General features: G+C 38.3%; 2 protein-coding genes across 2 annotated transcripts in view; both read right to left on the bottom strand.

Annotated features, from left to right (window-relative positions):
* LOC150088556 (serine/threonine/tyrosine-interacting protein-like) overlaps positions 1-23,965 on the bottom strand; it is a 117,577-nt gene that overhangs the window by 66,385 nt on the left and 27,227 nt on the right. The gene's annotated exons all lie outside the window — the stretch shown is intronic.
* The window catches only part of LOC150088557 (serine/threonine/tyrosine-interacting protein-like), a 187,368-nt gene that overhangs the window by 9,240 nt on the left and 154,163 nt on the right, over positions 1-23,965 (bottom strand). The gene's annotated exons all lie outside the window — the stretch shown is intronic.

The raw sequence follows: 23,965 nt of genomic DNA on the forward strand, positions 1-23,965 counted from the left end.
TCAAGACATCAAAGGCAGATTTGTTGGGATATCAGAGACGTGGTATCACACAGACATAAGCAGTGCAGAAATGGAATTTGGGGAGTACAATGTGTACAGAAGGGATACACAAGTCAGGAAGAGAGAAGGCGTTATGCTGTTAGCTAAGAAACACAAAACCTAAGGAAGTGCATCCAATTGATGTTGGTGGACAATGCAATGTTCAGTCTGTTTGGTGTGACATAAGCACTGGGAAAGGAAAAATCAGAGTAGGTGTGTGTTATAGGCCTAATGAATCTGATGAGTATAATGAGCAATTGTGCAGAGAAAAATCAGCAAGTTTTATAATGGAGGATTTTAACTTTCCAGATATTGATTGGAACTTGTGGGTTGGTCACTTGCACACTAGCAGGACTTTTGTAGATTTATTGGATGACTGTTCTCTACAGCAACATGTTCGAGAGGCAATCAGAGGGAGTAACACTCTTGATCTGATTATTAGCAGTGATTATTCGTGCATTAAGAATTTGCAGATAAAGGAATCACAATGTACTGATGTGGGAATTACTTAAAGATATAACTACCATCAAGACTAAAGGGAAGGGCTTTTGCTTTCGTAAAGGTGATTACAGGGATCCAAGACAGTTTTAAATTCTGTACAGTGGAATCAACTGATGATATTACCAAAGTTGAATTCTAAATGGGAAGCCTTCAGGGACTTAATTTTGGAGGCTACTAGGCTTTTCATTCCAACTAAGAAATATTGTTCAAGGTTTAGGCCTAAGTGGATGTCAGATGAACTAATGAGACATATGGCAGAGAAGAAAAATGCATGGGATACATACAAATTAACACGTGACACAGAAACCTATGATAGATACAAGTTGATCTGTAACCAAGTTACAAAGGAGGTTAGGCAGGCAAAGGCAGATTACGAGAAATCTTTGGCAAAGGATGCAAAGAAAAACAGCAGAGAGTTCTTTACTTATGTAAACTCTAGAAGGAAAGCGATGAATCAGATTGGACCACTTAACATAGATGAGTTGACTACTGATGATCATGCTCAGGTAACTGGTAAACAGAATGAGTATTTTGCATCTACATTCACACATGAGGAGTTATTCAATGAGGGGAGTTCCAGAAGTTAATCAAACTCAAAGAGCAAGCGAAGTGATTTTGTAATAACTCAGAGCAAAGTGGAGGAGAAATTGTTGAAGTTAAACATAAAAAAGGCACCTGGGGTGGATGAGATCTATCCAGTTATATTAAAGGAGGCAGCAAAGGAAGTAACCAAATCCTTAGCCATAATTATGAGAACTTCCTTGGACTCAGGGGATGTCCCAATGGACTGGAGGTGTGCAAATGTATCACCAATTCACAAAGGGGGTTCAAAAGGTGACACAAGTAACTATAGACCTGTTAGTTTAACTTTTGTTCCAGTGATGGAGTCACTGGTTAAAGTGAAAATAATGGAGTCACTGGTTAAAGAAGCACTGCAGGATCATCTAGACAAGACTGCAGCAATAACTAAGACACAGCATGGGTTTGTTAAAGGGAGGTCTTGTCTGACCAATTTGATTGGATACTATGATGTGGTTAAAAAGGAACTGAATGCCAAAAATAATTTTGATATCATATACTTGGATTTCAGGAAAGCTTTTGATACTGTTGCACATGGAAGACTGCTGTACAAATTGAAGATGTATGGCATTAAGGGTAAGTTGCTACAATGGATAAAGGGATAGTTGAGTGGGAGACGACAGAGAGTGGTAATCTATGGACACTACTCTTTGTGGACAAATGTTATAAGTAGAGTTCCCCAGTGTTGGGCCCATTGTTTTGTATATTTATCAATGATATTGATGAAGGTATATCAAGTATAATGCCCAAGTTTGCAGATGATACAAAGGTTGGCAGAGTTGTTAATGACAGTAAAGACAGTATGCTACTCCAACTGGATCTAGATAAGTTGGGTAAATGGTCTGAGAAGTAGCAACTGAACATTGACAAATGCAAAGTACTGCATATGGGTAGCAATAACCAAAGAGAAATGTACTAACTGTGTGATGCTACACTCAGGGAAGTGGAAAGTGAAAAAGACCTGGGGGTAATTGTGCAGTCAAATATGAAGTTCACTGAGCAGTGCAGACGGGCTGCCAGGGAAGGTCATGGAGTGTTGTCAATGATATATAGGAATTTTGCTAGCAGGAACAGGGAGGTGATTATCCCTTTATACAAGGCAATGGTCAGGCCACGCCTAGAGTACTGTGTACAGGTCTGGAATTCTCATTTTAGGAAGCATGTAGAGTTGGTAGAATGAGTATAAAGAAGGGCAACAAGATTGGTGAGGGGAACAAAGGGGTGCTCTTACCAAGAAAGGCTTAAGTTCTGCAAACTGCAGCACCTGGAGAGTAGGCACCTGTGAGGTGATCTGATTGAGGTGTATAAGGCCTTGAATGGGTTGAGCAGGCTGAATGCTGATGGGATTCTTCCTCTTGCTCAGATTAAGAACGTGAGGGGGCACAGTTTCAAATTGAGGAAAGACAGTTGTAGAATAGATGTGCGGAAATTTGCCTTTAGCCAACGGGTGGTTGATTGGTGGAACAGACTTCCATCTTTTGTTGTGGAAGTTGACAGTCTAAATAAATTAGACTAAATAAAGACTGAGCTGGACAGGCATTTGGAATGAATGGAGAGGTGAAATGGTAGGGTTTTTTTTTTTTTTTTTTTGGCTGATGCTGTATAAGCTTGCTTTCTTGCATTGTATGCCTCTACTAATGCTAATACTAAAATATTATTGAGGTTTTCCTTGAACTTCACTGTACGAATCATGTTGTCATATTCATAGAAGTTTGCAAGGCGTTTGGCTTCACGCATTGCATGCGCTAGGTTTTCCAAGTTGAACTTGTCTTGGTGTGGTTCTTCCTCAACCTCATCCCCAGAGTTTGAACAAACAAGCTCCTTGAGTTCATCATCTGTTAGTGTTGTTGCTGTCCATCAATTAAATCGATATCCTCCTCCTCTAAGTCCTCGAAACCTAAGTCCCCTATTCTCCTGGCCAACTACTTTATTTTTGCGATGGTTTTATTGCGCTGTTCATCTGGAATGGTTGGTAGTATGTCTGGACTGAAGTCAAGCACAACTTAGGGCCACAAATTCTCTTCAAACAGGCGGTTAGATGTGTGTTTGATGTCTAGCAGTGTGTGTTTTATTAGGAAGAGACTGTCAGCTAAGGTGAAATCCTTTCAAAACTGAATAATGTTGAGGTTTTGATCACTGTCCATGGCCTGAATGATTCGGTCCATACAACTCTTCGTGTAGTTGGCCTTAAAGGCCTTGATTACTCCCTGGTCGAGCGACTGGATAAGTGAAGTAGTGTTAGCGGGTAGGAAAACCACCTCTATGTCTTCATTAACATAGTCTTGTATATCACATGGGTGTCTTGGGGCATTGTCCAGCAAGAGAGGACTTTAAATGGAAGCTCCTTTTCCTCCAAGTATTCCTTGACTTTGGGAATGAAGTGGTGGACCAGTTCAGGAAGAGGTACTTCATCGTCCAGGCTTTTTCATTCCACATTCAGTACACAGGCAGTATATTCTTGTCACGTCCTCTAAGAGCTCCTGGGTTCTGCATGTGGAAAATTAGGCCGCGCTTTGTCTATGGCCTGCTGCATTGCTGCAAACTAGCAGCTTAGGAGACCAGGAAAAAGTTTGCTAAGTCTTTTGTTTGGAGTGTGCTGCTGCTGTATGGAAGTGAAACCTGGACATTATGCAAGCAAGATATGAAGAGACTGAAGGCATTGGAGATGTGGGTCTGGAGGAGGATGTTGAGAATTAGCTCGACCAAGCGACAATCCAACAAATCTGTCTTGAACAAGATGCAAGAAAAGTGGCAGCTACTCACGATGGTGGCAAAAAGACAATCTAAATTTTTAGGACACACCCTAAGACATAACAAATTTTTTGTGAATATCTCAGAAGGAAAAATATTGGGAAAGAAAGGAAGGGGATGACCAAGGAAGAAAATTTTGGAAAACTTAATGAGGAAAATGAACTTTAGGGGATATGAGGAAATGACATGTTTGGCAGTAGACAGAGATGTATGGTTGCAGTGATAAGGTGAAGCCTTTAGAGTTTGATGATGATGAATCAAGTCACAAAGGAAATTAGACAAGCTAAGGCAAATTATGAGAAGTCTCTGAAAAGAATGCAAAGAACAGCAGCAAAGACTTCTATGCTTATATTAACAGTAGAAGGAAGGGTTGAATCAAATTGGGCTACTTGATGTCAATGGGTTAACTGTTGATGACCCTGCTCAGTTGCTGAGAAATTGCTACTTCCACACATGAGGAATTCTTTAGGGAAGAGGATGCCAGAAGTTTATCAAATTCTAATGGGGAGCTAAAAGATTTTATGATAACTGAAAGGAAAGTGGAAGAGAAATTGTTGAAGCTAAACATAAAAAAGATGTTGGGGTAGATGGAATCTATCCAATTATATTAACGGAGGTAGCAAAGGAGGTAAGTAAATCCTTAAGCATAATTATGATAGCATCCCTGGATTTAGGGAATGTCCCTATAGACTGGAGATGTGTGAATATATCCCCAATTCATAAAGGAGGATCAAAAGGTAACATGAGTAATTACAGACCTGTTAGCTAAACATCTTCTACAGGGAAAATAATGGAGTCACTGGTTAGAAAAGTAATGCAAAGCCATCTAGACAGGAATTTAATTATACTGCAGCCACAATGTGGATTTGTTAAGAGGTGGTCTTGTCTGACCAATCTGATTGATACTATGATCCAGTGACCAAGTACCGTATTTCCCAATGTATAAGACGCACCTTAATTTTGTGGCCCGAAATTTGAAAAAAAAAAAAAAAAAAATGTACAGGTGACCCCCGCTTAACGCTGATCATTAGTTCTGGGAAAACAGAGCGCTAAGTGAATCCGCGCTAAGCGAGCGCCGCTTTCCCATAAGGTAACATATGTATTTGTGAGCTGCGGTCGGTGCCATAGGATATTTCCTAATCAATAATAAACGGTAATGAAAAGATGCACAAATGTCGGTCAAAATATTTAATATTCAAATATTTGCACATATAAAATATTCTGCATTACATATGTATAATTATGTGGTAACTACTTGCGTCTCAAAAGTAAACAAAATTCCAATTAAAATAATGAATTGAATTGATTTAATTTAATGGATGAATTTAATCATGAAAAATGTGTGGATTTTGAGTTGAACTTTGGCCCTCTTCCAAATAAACTAAAAGGGGTATTAATTTTAAATGGCCCGCAGCGTTACCACCCAACAATAAAGTCAACCGATCCTTCGCCGCTTTGAAACTTGGCATGTTTTTTGTTCTTTCAATATGAAACTTCTTTTAGGCATTCGTTTCCACAAAAGTCCTGCTTCATCTATGTTAAAAACTTGTTGAGAAGTATAACACATAATATCCCTCTTCAATAATTTTAACAAGTTCTTTTTTGAAAGTTTCGGCTCCTTAATCTGCACTAGCGGCTTCTCCCGGGATTTTAAATCTATTCTACCAGTTTTAAATGGTTCCACATTTTTTTTTTAGGCGAGTTTTCTTCAGATCATCGTATTGGCTAATCTCTTTCTCTCTCTCTCTCTCTCTTTTTTTAATATTTAACTTAACTGAATTCTGCATTGGAATATTATCTTCAAAAAAATTAGTCTTTCCATTTCAATCCTAATAGCCGGTCTAGTCCTAGTTGCTTGCAGTGGAACAGCTATCTTTCCCGCTGCTAAAATTAATTCTTTATTTTTTCATAATTGTTCTTACAGTTAAATTTGCGAGTCCTAAATTATGGCACACATCCGCTTGTCGTTGACCGGAATCGATTCGCTTCAAAACGTCTAATTCAATTTTCAAATTCAGTCTTTTTCTTACATTTATAGTCTTCGTACTGCGCCCAGACGTTGCATTTTCATTCCTGTCGGTCATTATTAGCTCTTCGAAAATATAACTGCGTTGGTTGAATTAATTATGATACAATGTTCAAGTAAACTGTCCGTTACACACGATGTCTAATACTGTACTGAGTGATGACTAACTAGACTTTGGATAAATGCATATAACGCAAACATTACAAGCAATATATTTGATCATTTTTTAAAATGTTGATCTCGGAACTACGTAACAAGTGACTGTACTTAAATTAGCGTGAGAGAAAATTTCACTGAGCGTGGGAAAATTGCTCAAGTCGGCGTGGGAAACGTTTTAATGCTGTTTTGCTATTCATTTTCAAGATATCGACTCCATCAAATGAAACGATTTCGTTAAATATGTCAAAAATGTAATCTGTAAAAGAGCGTTATAGTGATCTGTGACAGCGTTATAGTCAGATACGGGTTATAATATAAGAACAGCGTTATAGCGAATCAGCGTAAAGCGAACCGCGTTATAACGGGGGCCTGCTGTATTATATAAAGTTATTGAACTCAAGTTTTATTCATCATAAAATTCATACAACTAATCACTGTCAAAACTCCCATCCATAAGCTTGTCCTCATCTGTGTCTGATGATGAATCACTGTCTTCATATATTGCCTCGTCCTCAGTTCCATCTATGGCATTTGAAATGCCACACTTCTTAAATGACTTGACAACAATCTCAATATTGATATTATCCCAGGATCTTTTCACTTAGGTACAAACTTCTATAGTTGGTTTCTTCACTCTTCCTTCTAGTGTCAAATTATCCCCAGAAGACTTCATCCATTGGTTCCATTTGTCTCTCATGTCAGCTTTGAAGGGTTTGTTAATGCTGACATCAAGTGGTTGGAGCTGGGATGTCAAGGTATGACGGCAAGTTTTGTTTTTTGCTCTGCAGCAATCTTCTTTGTACTTTTTGTTATGTGTGCCCTGAACTGATCAAGCACCAATAGGGCAGGTTTGCATAAGAGCCCACCTGGTCTCCTGTTCCAAACTTTCTCAAACCAGATCTTCATCCCATCCTGATCCATCCAACCCTTGTCATGAATGTGGACAATCACTCCTCGAGGAATGTCTTCTATTGGCATTGTTTTGCGTTTGAAAATCAGCATAGGAGGCAGCTTGGTTTGGTCGGCACAACAAGCTAGAAAAACTGTATAATGGCTCTTTTCATGTCCACTTGTCTTCACAGTTACAGTTTTCACCCCCTTTTTAGCAACAATTCTGTTACTTGGGACATCAAATTGAAGGGGGACTTTGTCCATATTTGCAATCTGTCCCAACTCAAACTGATGTGTCTTCCAACATTGAATGACTAAACGATGAAATTCAAGGACCTTCTGCTCATACTTTCAGGCATCTTTTGGGCAAGTCTGGTGCGTGTACGCAAGCCTTGTCCATTCCATTTCATGAATCTGAAGCACCAATTGTGTCCTCCTTCGAAATCAGTAACTTCTTTATCATCAGCAATTCTTCTTGCCTCATGCTGAACCATCTTTGTGGACACAGGAATTCCAATTGCCCTTTGCTCCTCAATCTATATCTTCAATTCCCTCTCTAAATTAGGCCATTTTGCTGACTTGCCTCTAATGGCCTTCTTCTGCCATGGCGTTTTCAGTAGGGTTTCTTCTTCCCGTAGCTGGTCTCGGATTGTTTTCTCAGTTGGAGGAGGACCAATCTTACGTTCAGCAGCACGATTTCCATTCACTTTTGCAAACTGGATCACTTTTAACTTGAATTCAGCACTGTACGAAAATCTTTTCTGAGCCATTTCTGGGCAGAATGTGGCAAAGCGTAACCTAATATACTGGGTAACAAGTGCGAAACAATGAGCGCGAAGCAAACAAGCGCAAAAAAGCGGGAAATGCAAGTAAAAAAAATCTACAACCACTGTATAAGATGCACCCAGTTTTTAGACCGCAAATTTTTTGAAAAAAGGTGCGTCTTATACATGGGGAAATACGGTAAATGGATGAGAAAAATAATTTTGATATCATATACTTGGATTTCAGGAAGGTTTTTGATACTGTTGGACATAAAAGACTGCTGTACAAACCAGGAGCAATGGGCATTAAGGGCAAGTTACTGCTATGGATAAAGGAATGGTTGAGAGGAAGAAGGCAGAGCATGGTTATCAATGGGCACTGCTCTTCGTGAAGTAATGTTATTAGTGGAGTCCCCCGGGGGTTCAGTGCTAGCCCATTGTAATTTTCAATATTTATTAATGTTATTGATGAAGGTATATAAGGTTTAATGTCCAAGTTTGCAGAAGATTCAAAAGCTGGCAGGGTGGTTAATGACAGTGATCAGGGTGAACTATGCAACAAGATCTAGGAAAATTAGATCAATAGGCTAAAAAATGAAGTGAAGTTCAACATTGATAAATGTAAGGTACTGCATATGGATAGCAGTAATCCCAGAGTAAGTTATAAATTGTGGGGTACTACACTCAGAGTAACAGAATTGCTACTCTGAGTAGCAGAATGAAAAAGAACTGGGAGTAATTGCAGTCAGATATGAAATTCTCAGAACAGTGCAAAGAGACTGCCAGGACAGCTCATGGGGTTTTGTAACTGATACACAGAAACTTTTCTAGCAGGGATAAGGATGAGATTATCCCTTTGTAGAAGGCCATGGTTAGGATGCATCTTGAGTATTGTTTGATAATAAAAACTAGAGCTATGATGCTCAATACGTTCTATCAATATTTGTAGAAGAATAAAAGAAATTTACCTCAATATGATAGGTAGAACACTTCCGCATGCTACACTCTAGAAATTAAAACGAATATAACTTTAAGACAAAATGATTACAGTAAAATATAAATTGAAAATAATTAAAAAACAATTAAAAAATCAACTGAACACAGTTAAAAACCATTAAAAATAAATTACAAACTTAAAAGAAGTTTAACACAAATTATGAAAAACAAATTTCCTTCAATCACTTTGCGTTAAGGCAATATTTATTTTGATTTTTGCAGAGTAGCATATGGAAGTGTTCTATCATAATGAGGTAAATTTCTCTTATTCTTCTACAAATATTTGAGTACTGTATACAGGTCTGGAGGTGTCAGTTTAGGGAGGATGCAGATTTGCTTGAATAGGTGCAGAGAAGGGCAACCAGATTGGTGAATGGAACAAAAGAGTGGTCTTACCAAGAAAGGCTTCAGTTTTGCAAATTGCAGCATCTGGAGACCAGGCACCTGAGTGGAGATCTGTTTGAGGTGTTTAAGGCCTTGCATGAATTGAGTAAGCTAAATGTGAATGGCATCTTGTTGTGACTATATGCATGAGGGTTGCAAACTTCCACATTTTCTCAGTGAAATCGACACCCCAGGCTCACATCTGGTGTTGTTGTTGTTATTTGGTTTTTAGGAGCATTAGCAACTAAGGTCATATTGCTCCGGGGATATGCGGTGGTCATTCCCTGACCTTTCTGCATCCTCCGTATTTGGTGGCTCGCGGACTTGAACCCTGGTCTAATCAAGAAGCATGTGCTATGCACTGCTGCTCCTGCCCACCTGGCTACGGAGGCGCCACATCTGGTGAGTATGGGTTTGGCAAACCCAGGGTCCTGAGCTAGATATCATCATTCTTCTCTTTCTTGGCAATTCCCTTCTACTTCTCTCTCTCTGGTAATGCAGGAAATTTTTTTTTGGCTAGTGCAGCATACGCCTCAGACTTCCTTTGACCAAATGGCTAATAATAATAATAACAAAACAGAATCTTTTTTTGTTTTAGATTGCTTATGTTCTTGGCAGTGGAGCTACCTAGACTTAGGATCATCTGGTTTGATTGGCCATGGTAATCAACTTGCAAAGGAAAACTTAGTAACTATTTTTCTAAAGAATTTATATATTGCACTCTTCAATGCATCAAGGAATAATGACCTCAGTAAATGGACGCAAGGACCATTTGATTGAAGAAGAGATATGTTCAGATTTTCACCCTCATTCCTCTCAAGCATGAAACATTTAAAATGAATAAGCAAAAGGTTTTATTCAAGGAAGCAGAGAGAAATACAGAATCATCATTTGTTCCCTCCCCTCTAGTTAACAACCCTATACTCATCTTCTAAATTACTGTATTCACAGTCTCAATAGTTAAAATTATATACAGGAAATCCCCGACTTACATAATACTCGACTTCCATAAATCTGACTTTACGTGAGTTTTTGCCGGCCGGTGCAAATTTAAAAAACTTGTGGAAACGTATTTTGCATCCCGCAGGAATAAATGGAGGTATTGTGAAAATATCGTAATGTGAACTCAATAGACTTTTTTTTTTTTTTTTTTTTTAATTCATTCCAAGTCTGTGGAAGTTGAAAATTTTGCCATATTACTAAGCTATTTATCTCTCTAAAAGAGTCATATATATATAATGGGACCAACTGATGATGTTACTAACAGCAAACTCAAAATAGGAAGCATTCAAAGAACTTATCTTGGAAGCTACTAGGGCTTTACATACCAACTAAGAAATATTGTTCAAGGTTTAGGCCTAAATGGATGTCAGACGAACTAATGAGACACATGGCAGAGAAAAGAAAATGCATGGGATATATATAAATTAACACATGACACAGAACCTATGATAGATATAAGCTGGCCTGTAACCAAGTCACAACGGAGGTTAGGCAGGCAAAGGCAGATTATGAGAAATCTTTGGCAAAGGATGCAAAGAAAAACAGCAAAGAGTTCTTACTTATGTAAACTCTAGAAGGAAGGGGATGAATCAGATTCTTCCACTTCATATCGATGGTTCAACTGTTGATGATCCTGCTCAGGTTGCTAATAAACTAAATGAATATTTTGCATCGACATTCACACATGAGAAGTTATTCAGTGAGGGAAATGCCAGAGGTGTATTCAACTCTGGCAGTAAGCTAGATAATCTTGTAATAACTGAGAGTAAAGTGGAGGAGAAATTGTTGAAGATAAACACAAGAAAGGCACCTGGGGTGGATGGGATCCATCCAGTTATATTAAAGGAGGCAGCAAAGGAAGTAAGCAAACCCTTAGCCATAATTATGAGAGCTTCCTTGGACTCAGGGGAGGTATCCATAAACTGGAGATGTGCAAATGTGACTCCAATTCACAAAGGAGGATCAAAGGCTGACACAAGTAATTATCGACCTATGAGTTTAACTTCTGTTCCAGGAAAATTAATGGAGTCACTGGTTAAAGAAGCACTGCAGGATCATCTAGACAAGACTTCAGTTATAGCTCAGACACAGCATGGTTTTGTTAAGGGAAAGTCTTGCCTGACCAATTTGATTGGATACTATGATGTAGTCACAAAAGAGCTGGATGCAGGGAATAACTTTGATATTATATACTTGGATCTTAGAAAGGCTTTTGATACTGTTGCACATGGAAGACTGCTGCACAAATTGGAGCAGTGTGGCATTGGAGGCAAATTGCTGCTATGGATAAAGGGGTGGTTGAGGGGGAGAAGACAGAGTGGTAATCAATGGAAACTGCTCATCGTGGACTAATGTTATTAGTGGAGTCCCTCAGGGTTCAGTGTTGGGTCCATTGTTGTTTTCTGTATTTATAAATAATATTGACGATGGTATATCAAGCTTAATGTCCAAGTTTGCAGACGATACAAAGGTTGGCAGGGTTGTTAAGGACACTACTGACGCTATGCTGCTGCAACAGGAGGCGCCTCCGTAGCCAGGTGGGAAGGAGCAGCAGTGCGTAACACACACTCCTTGATTAGACCGGGGCTCGATCCCGTCACCACCAAATACAGAGGATGCGGAAAGGTTAGGGAATGACCACCGCATATTCCAGGAGCAATATGGCCTTAGTTGCTAATGCTCCTAAAAACCAAATAACAAAGAAACAAACAGCTGCAACAGGATCTAGAAAGGTTGAGCAGATGGGCTGACAGGTGGCAAAAATGAAGTTTAGCATTGACAAATGTAAAGTACTACGTATGGGAAACATCAACCCCAGAGCAACGTATCAACTCTGTTGTACTACACGGACAATGGTAGAGAATGAAAAGGACCTGGGGGTAATTGTGCAGGCAGATATGAAGTTCTCTGAGCAGTGCAGACGGGCTGCAAGAGTAGCTCATGGTGTCTTGTCAATGATATACAGGAATTTTTCTAGCAGGGATAAGGAGGTGATTATTCCCTTGTATAAGGCAATGGTCAGGCCTTGAGTACTGTATACAGGTCTGGAGGCCTCATTTCAAGAAGGATGTAGAGCTGCTGGAACGAGTAAAGAGAAGGGTAACAAGATTAGTGAATAGAACAAAGGGTTGCTCTTATGAAGAAAGGCTTAAGTTTTGCAAATTACAGTGTCTGGAGACTAGGCACCTGTGAGGTGATCTGATAGAGGTGTATAAAGCCTTGAATGGTTTGAGCATGCTCAATGCTGATGGGATTCTTCCTCTTGCTCAGAATAATCACCTGAGAGGGCATAAATTCAAATTTAGGAAAGACAGATGTAGGATAGATGTGCGGAAATTTGCCTTTAGCCAGAGGGTAGTTGGTTGGTGGAAGACTTCCATCCCTTGTTGTGGAGGTTGATAGCCTAAATAAATTTAAGGCTCAACTGGACAGGTATTTCGAACGAACGGAGGGGTGAAGTGGAAGGTTTCTTTCTTTTTTTTTTGGTTGATGCTGCATAAGCTTGTTTTCTTGTATCAATGCCTCTGCTAATGCTAATAATGAAAATTTGCACTACACTTTCATCGTTATCATATGTTACCGTTATAAGAATCAATTTTGAACGCCTTTGTGATATTTTTCAAAAGCACGTTTCTGGAGGTCACGAACATAAAACAACAAAAACAATTTGCACTTTCCGGTTTACTGGGCTTTTCTGTTAGTGCATCTAATTATAAATGAGTAGTAAACTCAATCTTATTGCATTTGTGATAATACTGATAACTGCAATTGTGTGGGTTTTTATGCCATTATGATGAAATGTGTTCCCCTTCACTGAAATCTTCAATCATGAAAAAACAAATTTTCAGAAACTTCTCTTTTCCTATTGACGTATTACGAAGATGAAGGAAAAGGGACCAACGGAAAGTGCAAGTGGTGGGAGTGCCAGGAAACGAAACAAAATTGATTTGGAAATGAAAATGATTAAGAAGTACGAAGCAGGACAAAGTTTGTCATCTATTGCAAGGGAACTAGGTATCACAGCTTCAACAGTGAATACTATTTTAAGGGACAGTGCACATATAAAAGAACATGTCAAAGGATCAATGCACTTAAGATCAACAGTGATCACAAAATGATTAAGAAGTACGAAGCAGGACAAAGTTTGTCATCTATTGCAAGGGAACTAGGTAACGCTGCTTCAACAGTGAATACTATTTTAAGGGACAGTGCACATATAAAAGAACATGTCAAAGGATCACTGCACTTAAGATCAACAGTGATCACAAAACAGCATTCAGGTGCTATATCGAAGATGGAAAAGCTATTAATAATATGGATGGAAAATCAAATTTAGAAACAAGTGCCCCTGAGTCCAATGGCCATTCAAGCAAAAGAAATAAGTATTTATGAAGATATTAAGTATAAGTATGGCGAACCTCAATCCAAGTTCGTGTCAAGCAATGGGTGGATTAATAGGTTCAAGCATCGCGCTGGTTTCCACAGTGCTAGAGTATGTAGTGAGTCACCAGTGCCAATTTTGTAGCTGCAGAGATATTGTGTTGGAAAAAATTATTGATGAAGGCGGCTATTCAATGCAGCAGATTTTTAATTGACGAGACTGCTCTGTATTGAAAAAAAAAAAAAAAAAAAAAATCCGATGCCAAGGTGGAAAATACAATGCCAGGTTTCAAGGCATCAAAAGACAGGGCCACGCTCTTGCTTGGGGCCAATGCAGCAGGATATTACAGATTAATACCACTGCTTGTGTACCATTCTGGAAATCCTCATGGATTTAAGGCCATCAGTAAAGCCACCCTACCCGCACATTTCCAATCGAACCAGAGAGCGTGGATAACAATATCTCTCTTTGAAGATTGGTTTAAATGATACTTCATTCCCGAGGCTGAAAAATTTTGTAAACAATGTTCATTTCAAGATTTTGTTTGTATTAGATAATGCTCCTGGACATCCATGCATCTAGATGATTTCAATTTGAACATGAGAGTCATATTTCTACCGCCAAACACGACTTCACTTATCCAACCTATGGATCAAGGTGTTATTTCGAATTTAAAAGCATACTATTTATGCACACCATTTGCTCAGGCATTATCTGCAGTAGATGATGAGAAAAATTTTACGTTAAGAGACTTTTGGAAATTTTACAATATTTGCTACACCATCTTAAACATTAATAAGGCCTGTGCGGAAATTACTAAAAGTTGTTTAAATGGCGCATGGAAGAAAATATTCCCACGGCACGTAAAAGGCTTCGAAGGGTTTGAAAAAGCCGAATCATACGAAGTGGTTACAAATAAGATTGTAAAGGTTGCAGGGCTACTTCAGTTGGAGGTTGACACCAAAGACGTGGAGCTAATACAGGAAGAACAGAAGGAATTATCTAATGAAAAACTTATTGACTTGCAGGCAGCGACAGTGAAAGAAGAAAATGTTGACGAAGCTTAAGAAGAACCAAATGAGAAGCCGAAAAGCTTCATCACCAGAGAGAGATGGCAATGGCATTTCGTGAAATTGCATCAGCAATGGCGAGGTCTGAGAAGATGGATCCTGACAGTGAACAATTCTTAAAAGTTAACAGAGGGGTGAATGATATGCTTGCTTGCTACAAAGAAATCTACGATGAAAATAAAAAAGCCATCATCCAGTCATCCATTAATATGTTCTTTCATAAGGTTGAGCGGCTCACCTCTTCTAAATCTCCACAGCCCTCAACCTCTGCAGCGGCATACTTATCGCTGAGGACGTCGATACTGGCAACTATACTTGAGGGGTAAAACTTACTGACGTTATGCCTGTCCCCTCTCTTTTTTTGTAATTTTATAATTTTGAAATTTTTTTGAATTGCACGCTTTTGTAATTTTTCCTACACGAGATAAAAAATTGAATAAATACAATAAATAATTCTGTTCACATGTTCATCAAACATTTCTTTTTTGATTCAATCAATTCAGCAAGCACAGTTGCTGGTGCTGCACAAGCATGGGAGAAATTCCAACTTACATAGCATTCCACGGAACGCAATCCTTACTTTAGTCGGGGGAGTTCCTTTATATAAAAAAAAGTTCATAAAAGTTCGTATAAGTTTTTCATGTAGTGTTGTGATGGAAATTTCCAACAATCAATATCAATTACTCTCTCTGGCAAAAAGCATATTTTCACACATCTATCCTGCATTGATCCTTTTTTCAATTTAAGTTTATATCCTCTTATATGTAATTATTTGGTAGGAAAAATAAAGATTCTTTCTTTTCCAAGAAAGAGTAAGGACATCCTTGGCATTTAGTTTACTTAATCCATTTAAAGACTTAAAACACTTCAACCAGGCCTCCTCTCAGCTGCCTAGTTTTTTGGCACTACAATTTGTATAAGTATTTCAAGATAAGAACTCTTTAATGCCCTTGACTAATCTTGTTACTCTTCTCAGTATCCATTCTAACAGTTCCACATTCTTCTTAAAATGAGACTTAAAATGAAACTGCTCTGGATGCTGTACAAGATATGGTCTAACCACTGCTTTATACAATGAGATAATCACCTCCTTTCTCCTTGATAACAATATTCATGTACAGTGAAACTTCTCCTAACGGACACCTCTCGTTAACGGACATCTCTCTACAACGGACATTTTCAAATTCCCCAACTCACCTCCATTGGTTTTAACGTGTTTGCAGCTTCTGTCTAGCGGACATTCTCTGTAACGGACGCGGACAGGCAATCTGCACTGTTTCGTTTAGATTAGCACTTAATTTGATCTCCCAATAACGGACAGCGGGCAAGCTCACGGCCCTTTTTCTAGGAACGTTTCTTCCACATATTGCCTCAATCGTGTGTTTATTTTCTATTTCCGATTCTCTGAATTTTATCAACGTTTACGTCGCGGTTCTAAACCCTTTTTCAAGAATTTTAAGGCACGTGTAAAACTTCTGATGAATTCAGTGTGTGCAGGGAGGGGAGGGAATATGGTCGGCCTTTCGTCTTTTCAGTTTTGTTCAGTGTCGTGTGAAGTGCACAATGTCTTCTCGTAAACATTTAACTTTAAAAGATAGTCGAACTCATTAATGAGTATGATCGGCAAAAAAATACTGTTCGCCATCTCGCTGCAAAATTCAAAATTGGGAAGATGCAGGTAAGTGACATCCTAAAGAAAAAAATGAACTGCTCAAACAATTTTGGCAACACGTAAATGATCAGGTTCAAAAATCATTCCCAAAAACTGTTGGACTTCAAATTTGTCTCACACGTGCTAAAAAAATTCCCATTAATGGGCCTTATTATTAGGGAAAAGGTTTTGGAGGTTGCGAAATCTATGGGAATAAATGAGTTCAAAGCTTCTGTGGGATGGCTAGACAAGTTCAAAACTTGGTATAAAATTTCTTGGAAAACCGTAAGTAGTGAAGGTGGATCCGTTGATACTGGGGTTGTGACAGAGTGGACCGTCAAATTAGAAGATTTATGTCGTGATTTTGAAGCTAAGGATATTTACAACTGTGACGAAACAAGGTTGTTTTTTAAAGCTCTTCCTGAAAAAACAGAGTCTAAAAAACGAAAAGTGCCAGGGCGGAAAAATTTCTAAGGAACGCTTGACTGTACTATTGTGTACAAATATGCTGGGAGACTTTGAACAAACTCTTGTTATAGGAAAACCACAAAATCCTCGTTGTTTCAAGGGCATAAAGTTGAATCTTTTGAACGTTGACTGGAAGTCTAATAAAAAAGCGTGTATGATACGAGATATCATGAGCGAATGGATACGTCACTTTAACCAAAACATGATTCTTCAAAACAGAAAAATTATTCTTTTCATGGATAATGCTGCATCTCACCCGCACATTGAATTGTCCAACATTCAAATCATTTTTCTGCCACCAAACACATCTGCAGAGTGTCAGCCCTTGGATCAAGGGATAATAAAAAATTTTAAACTTCACTACAGAAAACGTGTTTTAAGACATCTCATTGCAAACATGAACGATGTAACATGTGCAAGTGACCTTGCAAAGAAAATCAGCATCCTAGATGCGATTCAATGGATTTCCTCTTCAGTAAGCGCAATTAGAAAACAAACTGTCGTGAACTGTTTTGTAAAGTCTGGCTTCTCAAACGCAAAAATTGAAGTTGTGAACAGCAGTGTGGAGCACCAAGAAGAACAAGAACTTCAACATCTATTGATAATGTACGATACTTCCGCTACAAGTGACCGACCCTGGCTACAAAGATATAGACTCGAACCGCACTACAGAAGATGGTGCTCTAGATATCAACGATATTATCATCGATATTTTTCAAGAAGTTCCTCATGAGGATGAAGAAATGGAAGGAGGTCATTCTGTCGAAGAACATATTAACGACGAACCACCGATGAAAATAGAAGAAGCGCCCATACAAATCAATCGTTTAAAAATGTTTTTCGCCGCTGAAGAAGATACTGAAGGACTTTCGATGGTTTCTTCACTCCAAACAAATGTTGAAAACAAAATTATCAGCCTGAAGAAGGTGCAGAAGAAAATAATGATTACTGTATGTATTTTTCTTAAGATAAAGTCATAATATGCATAGCACAATTGTATGTATATTATTTTCAAAAATATTGTTCATAATCTGTATATATTTTAATTTAATTTTACATTAAACGTTTAACAATTTTTCTTTCTTTCTTTTTTTTTTTTCTCCCTCAGACTTCTTGTTAGCGGACACTTCTCTCTAACGGACACATTTTCGTTCCCCATGGCTGTCCGTTAAAGGGAAGTTTCACTGTATATCATTGATAGACTCCCATGAGCTGTCCTGGCAACCTACCTGCATTTCTCAGAGAACTTCAAGGTCTGTTCAATTACCCCCTAGATCTCCTTTGTTCTCTACTACCCTTGAGTATGGTGTCACCCAACTCATATGTAATTCTGGAATTACTGCTACCCAGATTACCTTGCATTTATCAAAGTTAAATCTTAATTGCCACTTCTCAGCATATCTGCCTAATTTCTCTAGATCTTGCTGAAGTACCATGCCCTGATTCCTGTCATTAACCACTCTGCCAACCGTTGTATGATCTGCAAAGTAATATGCCTTCAAAATATTGTTAACAAATATTGAAAATGGTAAGGGGTCCAGTACTGAACTCAAAGGAACCCCAAGAATAACATTAGATGTTATTCTTGGGGTTCCTGGGTGTATAAGGCTTTGAATGGTTTGAGCAAACTCAATGCTGATGGGATTCTTCCTCTTGCTCAGATTATGCACCTGAGGGGCCATAAATTGAAATTGAGGATAGACAGTTGTAGAAGAGATGTATGGAAATTTTCATTTAGCCAGCAGATGATTGATTGCTGGAACAAACTTCCATGTGTCATTGTGGAAGTTGACAGCTTAAATAAATTCAAGGCAGAACTAGACAAAACTTTTGGAGGTAAATGGCTGGGTGAAATTTTTTTTTTTTTTTTTGGCTGATGCTGTATGAGAGCTTACTTTCTTGCATCATATGCCTCTACTAATGCTAACGTGGAAGAGTATCAAGCTTTATGGAATCTAAGCATATGATGTCAAAACTATTTTTTTTTGTATCCAGCTCCTTTGTCACTACATCATAGTAATCAGACAAGATTTTACATGTCTCACTAATCTGACAAGAAATCCATGCTGTGGTTTCTAAATAACTGCATTTCTTCTTTAACCACTGATTCTATTATTTGCTCTTTGATCGCTCTTTGTGAATGGGGGAGGGTTAGATTTGCATATCTCCAAACTATAGGTATTCCCCAAATCCAAGGATAGTATTATGTTATTAAATATTTAAAGAAGTTAATAATTAAATTGTAAGTCTTTATTAAAAATCAAATATATAAATATAACTCTCATAATTTATGGTACACAATATCCACACACAAAAAAAGTATGGTGCGCGCACGCACACACAGGGTTGTTAAAATTAAAGTATTCTTATGTAAAGAGCTCTGGAGCGAGTTCTAAGGCTTGTACCAAAGAGAAATTTGGACAACAGGTACAATAAAGAATGTGCTCGCCATTTATTGGAAAAAAAAAAAACAAAATCAGTTATAAAATTTGTCACTGTATGGTGCATAACTATCTTAGTTATGATTATGCAAATAACTTTACATTATTTGCATAATTGTAAGTTATTGCCACGGCGCCACTACTCAGCTCTACTGTACTGTATAAAAGCAAAGCAGTCTCTTAAAAATCATACAGTAAATGTTTGCAATGCCAACAGCAGGAATGTTTACAGCAGCAATGCAACAGCAGGAATGTTTACAGCAGCAATGCCAACAAAGTTGCAGAAATAGGCACTATCAGTGAAGCTGTACTACCATAACAGCAACAATGCAGCTGTGGCTATCAGAGAATTCCGGTATCAGAAGTGCATAAGGCATGGACCTATGACTGTTTGTGCTGTCTGCAAAACTTCAGTTTCTGGTGCAAATGACAGTGGATATCACTTGGCCATAGAACATCATTTGGAGTGATGAAGCCCACTTCTGCTTAAATGGACAAGTGAATACACACAACTGTTGCATTTGGGCAATAGAAAACCCTTTAGTTATCCAAGAGGTCCCGTTGCGTTCTCCAAAAGTGACAGCGTGGTGTGGATTTACGGCCACATTCATGATTGGGCCATATTTTTTTTGAACAGGTAACACCGACTGGACCCCAACCTATTCTGTCACTCGACAGTGATATTATGAAATGTTGGAAAATTTCAATTATTTATGTTTAGCAGTTGCTTTGTCTGTTCAATAGTTTGGGTTCACAATGTGGGTATTTCTCTGTCCTATTATTTTTACACTACATATGGACCACCGTTGTACAAATCTATTGCACTGGCAGTGTAATCTTTGATCATTCTTTCGTGGCATGGATTTGTGTAGTGTTCAAAATGTAGTGGTTCCCTGATCATTATGGCCTCGTGACCAATCACAAGATCGGGTCATAATGGTCAGTCTTTTCTATTCAATTCAATATTATGGTATGTTCTACTTTTTTTTCTATTTTTACTTAATTTTGGTATTGTTGGCTGGTTACATTTACATACAGTGTAATTTCATGTGTTCGGAAACTGGTGGTTATCTGGGGGGGGGGGGGGGGTGCACCGCTAAATTTTCCTTTAATTTTGACTATTTTCTAAATTATTTAATAATGTTTCTCCAACAGTAGCCTATTCTTAATTTTGCATGTTAAATTCTTTGCTCTACTGGTTTGCCACGCTACTGGTATACTTTCATTTCTTTTTATTGAAACATAATATTACAGTTATACAGGGTGTCTCAAAAATACATGGCATAACTTCAGGAATGAATTCCTCATATGTAGACAATAAAAATATTTTTATATCAACATAATTCCGGAAATGCTTGGTTTCCGAGTTATTAACCGGAATGTCTTATCTCCCCCAGGTGATTTCCTTCATCACAAGGTACTGACAGAATCTGGTGGTTTTCCATTCCGACCATGTACTTAAATCAGGAGCAAGCAGATATGCACTTTATGTACGGTTTGGCAGACGGCAATGCTCTGGAGGCTTGTCGTTTGTATCACAAAAGGTTTCCAGAATGAAGATGTCCAGACAAGAAAACGTTTGAAGGTATTTGTCGCTGCCTTTGTGAACATGGGACCTTTACACCTTGTGCTGCCAACAGAGGACGACCAAGATCTACGACTCCTGAAGTAGAGGAGATTTTGGATGTTGTGCATGCCACTCCTGGAATCAGCACACACAGAATAGCAATGCAACTTGCTGTTCAACTTTCAACTATTTGGAGAGTGTTGCAAGAACACCAACTGCATCCTTACCATCTGCAACGGGTACAGGCCTTGTCACCAGCAGATTACCCTGAGTGAGTAATGTTCTGCCAGTGGTTCTTGCAGCAGTGTAGTACAACTCCTCACTTTCCTGCCTTAGTGATATTCACAGATGAAACACAGTTCACGAGATGGAATCCAAAACTTTCACAATCAGCATGTATGGGCTGAGGAAAACCCACATGCAATTCTTCCATCACATCACCAACAGTGGTTCAGCCTCAACATCTGGGTGGGTGTTTTTGGTGATAAGTTATTTGGGCCCCATGTACTTCCGAACAAACTCACAGGGCAGGCATACAGAAACTTTCTGGAAAACAACATGCCACTGATCATTTGTCAACAAGCACACTTCATGCACGATGGCGCTCCTGCACATTTCAGCTACCTAGCCCGCAATTACCTGAATCAAAGGTTTCCTGGTCAGTGGATAGGTAGAGGTGGATCAACTGGCCTCTATGGTCACTGATTTAAACCCACTAGATTACTTCTTGTGGGGGCCATTTAAAGTCATTGGTGTATTCGACTCCAGTAGTTGATGTGGAAACTCTTCGCAATCGAATTGTGGCAGGTTGTGAGACAATACGAAACATGCCAGGAATTTGGCATCGTCTTCGCGAGTCCACGAGATGTTGATGTGAGGCCTGTATTCAGGCAGAAGGTGGACATTTTGAACAACTACTATAAGGTGATGTGAACAGTTAAGTGTCATAGACAGACCTTCAAAACTCAGAAACCAAGCATTTCCAGAACTATGTTGATATAAAATATTTTTGTTGTCTACATATCAGGAATGAGTTCCTGATATGTAGACCGTGTATTTTTGAGACACCCTGTATATACAGGATATTTCAAAAATGATGGTTAATAATTTAAAGGTGAAAAGTACAAACTAAAATAAGCAAAAAAGTCCCAGTGAACATCGGGCTGTAAATGAACCGTTTCCGAGATAATACACATTTTCTGTTAAGATCCAACACTGACTATGGGAGGGTAGTCTCTATTGCTGAGACCTTGTACATGCTAGATATGGTAGGAGTACACTAATTGGCAATGTAAAATTCACAACACACTGCTATTACTGAGTACATGCTCTTACAAAGTAATCCTCCTTGTCAAAATTCCTGGATTCTGTTCTATTCTTTCTAACACCCTTTCCTGAACATCAGGTGTTATGCTTCTGGGCCTACATTGCTCACACTCCATGCGCAAAGTGCCCATGTTCTCTAAGGCGTTGATGTACCCTGATGAATGTGCACCTGTTGGGCTGCCTTTGGCGGGGAAATGCTTCTTGGTACAAACGTGTAACCTCGAGTGCACTGATGTTGGCTTTACCATACATGAAGTGCATGTCCGCATACTCTTCGTTGCTGTAACCTCTTTCAATGTTGACTATCCTTTGACAAGTACTAGTATGCCTGCTACGTCCCAGAGTATTGAGAGAGGGGGGAAAGGGAAAGAATGAGCATAACCTAATCTAAACAAAGAAATCAGTGGTGGATCCCAACTAGAAATGTGCAATATCTCGAAAGCGATTCACTTAAGGTCCCATGTTCACTAAGCTTTTTTTTTGCATATTGTAGTCTGTACAGTTCACCTTTAAATTATTGACCATCACTTTTGAAACACTGTGTGTGTGTGTGTGTGTGTGTAATAAATAAATATATATATATATTTTTTTAAAACTTGATACCATGAATGTATTTTTTGCACTAAATATGACAAGTGATATCACTTTTTCTGGCACATGAGGTATTAATGAAATATTAGCACAATCTACAAATACAAAAGGCAAATCTACTTCCTATATATCCCTAAATCCTTGAAAATAATTTTTTTTATTAATGTTTGATTCCCCCCCCCCCCTATTTTAAGTATCCATACTCTTTAATATGAAATCGCAACTATCATAAGCTAAGCCAACAAGCCTTTCATGACTATAAAGTATACATAACGAGCACTACATGCAGTGATGGAATAACAAGGCATTATGTGTCTAAGAACATTTTAAAATAAATAACACCTTTCTCCACATATTAAAATGAAGAATACTTCATTCCCAGGTAAATGGCTAAAAATTCATAAATAAAATCATGTGCCGCTACAAAACAAAAGGGAACATGCAGAGCCATCTAACATTGGCATTTAAGTGCATATCATTCAATTCAGTAAGTCCATAATTCAAAAAAATTGTCATTTTTATATTTGAAAATATAAAAGACAACCAAAATAGAAAACTAAACTTATCAGGAGACTAGAAGGCATACTCAATTATCTGAAAACTTCCAACTAAATTGAAAAAGCTGGCAGGTACGCATACACGATTATGACATTTAGATGTTTTGCTTTCGAGCCCACTGTCAACTGCAGGACTACAAACATTTTTTTAACTGAAAAAATTTTTTTATGTGAGAACATAATACTGAGTGGTCTAATAGTATGGACAAAGCAAAATCAAACTAATACAAAGCAGTGGATTAGTAGCTTGTATGATACTCATAATACCAGATGGAAATGCATGAAATGTTATATTCACTGAAAAGGCGCTTGCTGCTAAAAGAATACCATTTAACGTATGATGGATATTAGATGAATTGGCAAAAATTATTCATTTCATTAGTTACCTCATAAACATGAATTTTTTTCATCCCCATGCAATGAATTAGATAGCCAACAAGATACAACTTTACTAGGTACATATCTGCTTATTCTTACTTATTTTTTACTATTCAAAAAACTCCATATCTGTTTTTAAAATTCAAGCAGCCAAAATTGTAACCAATCAGAATCAGAGTCACATTTGAAACACCCTGTAAGTACATACTATAAATTTATATTCAATTTTACATATGCATTCAGTGATCACTGAATTATGGCCACCTAATACCTTGTTGGGCCACCATTCGCATGGATAACAGTCACTATTCACTTAGGCATTAACTCCACAAGATGTTTCTAGAGATCTGTAGCCATGCCGCTTACAAGGCTTTCACAGTGTTGGAATAAATTAAAGTTTCTTGTCCATATGCCTCACTTCCCATTCCAAAACATCCCACAC

Source organism: Mastigoproctus giganteus, chromosome 3 (assembly GCF_048544385.1).
Source record: "Mastigoproctus giganteus isolate SK-2022 chromosome 3, ASM4854438v1, whole genome shotgun sequence".
Lineage (NCBI taxonomy): Eukaryota > Metazoa > Arthropoda > Arachnida > Uropygi > Thelyphonidae > Mastigoproctus > Mastigoproctus giganteus.